This window comes from Notolepis coatsorum (assembly GCF_963971535.1).
Source record: "Notolepis coatsorum genome assembly, chromosome: 3".
NCBI classification, from domain to species: domain Eukaryota; kingdom Metazoa; phylum Chordata; class Actinopteri; order Aulopiformes; family Paralepididae; genus Notolepis; species Notolepis coatsorum.
This window is the reverse complement of record NC_140167.1, coordinates 20,965,824-20,969,573: the sequence shown is the minus strand read 5'-3', so window position 1 is coordinate 20,969,573 and position 3,750 is coordinate 20,965,824.

The following is a 3,750-nucleotide window of genomic DNA, read 5'->3' as shown; positions in this document are numbered from 1 at the left end:
GGTAACACACTTGATCTTGTTTTTACTCTTGGATTAGACATAGATAACATTGTTTATGAGGAAATGATTTTAAGTGATCACAATTGCATACTTTTTAATTTAGTTTTTAAAACTGACACTATTTCCACTAAGCGAGTTAAACGCTTGCGCATGCTAAATGACCTCTCAGCAGAATTTTTTTCCACAGCCTTTGAGAGCAGTGCGGTGCCATCTCTGAACGTTAATGGCGACATTGATACTTTAGTCCATGCTTTTAACCGGCACTGCTCAGACATTTTAGATGTAGTTGCTCCTCTGAAATCCCGCACTGTTCGCACTTTAAATTCCTCTCCCTGGCTAAATGAGGATATTCGTAGTTTTAGAAGAAATTGCCGGTGTATTGAGCGAAAGTGGAAGTCCACTCAGCTTAATGTACACCGTCTTCATTTTAAGCAACTTTTAATTGATTTTAACAGTATGGTTAAGGATGCGAGAGCTGCCTACTTCACAAACTTAATCTCATCTAGCAAACTAAACCCCAAAGTCCTATTCGACACCATTAATATCATTGTCAGTCCACAAACCCCTGTCACACCTGTTTAATCTGATGAGGACTGTCATGATTTTCTCCTATTTTTTGTAAATAAGGTTGCAAATGTCAGGGCAGGTATTACACCCTCCACCTCAATCCAACCGTTATCTCCCAACAGTCAGTCTACTCTGAATTCCTTCTCACCCATTTCCCTCAACGACCTAACAGAGCTAGTGAGAAGCACAAAAACCTCCTCTAGCCCATTAGACACCATCCCAACCTCTCTACTAAAGGAAGTTTTCAGCACTATTGGTCCCAGTCTGCTTTCCATCATAAATCTCTCTTTGGTCTCTGGTCAGGTCCCCGCCTACTTCAAACAGGCAATCGTTCAGCCGCTTTTAAAAAAGCCAAGTCTGGACGCCTCGTTACCAAGTAACTATCGGCCCATCTCCAAATTATCATTTATGTCCAAGATTTTAGAAAAAATTGTTGCCAACCAGCTTATATCCACTTTAAATGAACACCACATTCTCGACAAATTCAAGTCGGGTTTTTCGTAAACAACACTCCACGGAAACTGCACTTTTAAAAGTATCCAATGATCTAATGATGTCCGCCGACTCAGGTAGATGCTTCATTTTAGTGCTACTGGATCTCAGTGTTGCATTTGACACTGTGGATCGCAACATTCTGCTAAATAGGCTCAGAGATTGGGTGGGTGTCACAGGGAGTGCACATGAGTGGTTTGAGTCCTATCTCTCAGGTAGATGTTTCTCAGTCGGAGTAGGCCCCCATGTGTCTGAGTCTGTTACTCTTTCCTGTGGGGTCCCCCAGGGCTCGGTACTTGGTCCGATTTTATTTTCACTATATTTGCTCCCATTAGGACACATTATTAACGCTTTTAAAAGCATCTCCTACCACCTTTATGCGGATGATATCCAGCTGTATTGCTCTTTTAACCCTGATTGCCCTGATGATTTTAATTCAAATTTTATTGTTTTAAATGAATGTCTGTCGGCCATTAAGGCCTGGTTAGCTAGCAACTTCCTCCAGCTAAATGAGGCCAAAACCGAGGTGCTCATCGTGGCCTCTGATGGCGTTGCATCTAGGGTGGCTGGTTGCCTTGGGCCCCTAGAAACTAATGTGAGCCCCAACCTCAGGAACCTTGGGGTAAACTTTGATCAGACCATGCACCTCGACACCCACATCAAATCGGTGACCCGCACCTGTTTTTTCCATCTCAGGAATATTGCTAAACTCAGGTCGATGGTTTCCCACTCTGACCTAGAGTTGATCATCCATGCCTTCGTTTCTTCTCGTCTAGACCAGGGGTTCCCAAACTTTTCAGGCCGGGGCCCAGAAAATAAGGCGTCAGAGAGCCGCGGCCCAATGCATCGTCTGGCTTTTTTTTTTTTTTTTTTGCCAGGCGACCGATTTTTTAAGCCAAATATCACTTCAATCCTATTAAGTTAGTTCAAGTTAGTTATTCATTTATATGTGCTATTTATGAGAGGGCTAACTTGTTGCAAAATAATAATGATAATAATAATAGCCTCATTAAAATACTATTGTTGCTTCGGTTGTTTTCAGCGTTTTATGTGCATAATCTGTTATTTAGTTTGAAATGTTCGTTGAAATAAGTAGATTTTTCGTTTTTGTTTATTTATTAAGTTAATATAAAACCATATAGTCACATTTTAGAATACAATAGAATAGAATTTTAGAATACAACTAGAAACACTGTCCTGGCCTGCTTCTAAGTTCAGTGGCCTGACAAAAAAAAAAAAAAAAAAAAAAAAAAATTTAAATCATCTCGCGGCCCACCCGTGGCTGCTCGCGGCCCACCTTTGGGTCGCGACCCCTACTTTGGGAACCACTGGTCTAGACTACTGCAATTCGGTTCTCACCTGCCTCAATAAATCATCCATAGACCGCCTCCAGTTCATCCAAAATACTGCTGCAAGACTGCTAACCAGATCAAGCAGAAGGTGTCACATTACTCCAGTTCTGGCCTCCTTGCACTGCCTTCCTATACATTTTAGAATTAATTTCAAAGTCCTGGTGCTCACTTTCAGAGCTCTGCACGGCCAGGCACCAGAATATTTAACTGACCTGCTGGAACCATATGTGCCCAGCAGGACCCTGAGGACAGCTGACCAGGATCTGTTGGTCATTCCGCGCACCAGGCTGATCACCAAAGGTGACAGAGCCTTTCAGTCTGTAGCGCCTAGACTCTGGAATGCCCTTCCTCGTGGCCTAAGAGCTGTATCGTCTGTTGAAATTTTTAAAAATCAGCTAAAAACATTACTGTTTAAACAGGCCTTTGGGTAATGTTTGAGCTTCTCTTTCAGGTATAGAATATCTTTTGTTTTGTTTTGTTTCTCTGTGATGCATTGTGTTTTGTTCTATCTTATCTCTTGAATGGTTTCTTGCTTTTTATTTTAATTTTATTTTATTTCTGCTGTATGTAAAGCACTTTGTGAGCTGTCTCTGTGAAAAGTGCTATATAAATAAACTTTACTTACTTACTTACTTACTTACTTACTTACCCTCATCTGTCTTTTTGTCAGGTTAAAGTGATTGGAGAGGAAAACCGTGAGGGTTATTGTGGGTGTCCAAATTCCCCCGGGGTGGATGATTAATTTTACAGCCCCTATTTGGATACTATTTGCGTAACCCAGGTGCTGTGTGTCGCTCTTTGGTGTGGAGCTCACACGGTGTACAGTATTTGTAATTTTGCATGCGTTGTGTGCGCGCGACTGTTCATGTGTCATGCACACAATCTTTAGAGCGCTGTGCTGATTGATCTGAGATTGTAGTGGTTTTGCCTAAAGGCAGTCTGTGGAGATAAATGTTAGGTGTAGTTGGGGACTCACCTGTTAGCCCTCCTATGAATTTTAGGCTTTTTATATAATATAAAGATGTGTCTATTTTTCTGTGCCCTCGAATTGTGTGTTTGCTTGGTGTCCATTTTCGGGCTGGTTTATCACAATGCTTTATGACAGTTGTAAAGTAAAGTGTTACCATATCTGATTGCATTTTCGTTGAAATTTTTGTGCATAGTAGTAGATACATATTAGTATATTAGGAAGAGTGCAATGATAGTAGAGGACAGTAAGAAGGTTAGTTTTCTTTTATTTATTTATTTTTCAGATATTGATTGAAGAAGTGTGTTTTTAGTCGGGTTTCGGCTGTCCTAACTGTGGTGGGAAGTTCGTTCCACCATTGTGGAGCAAGGA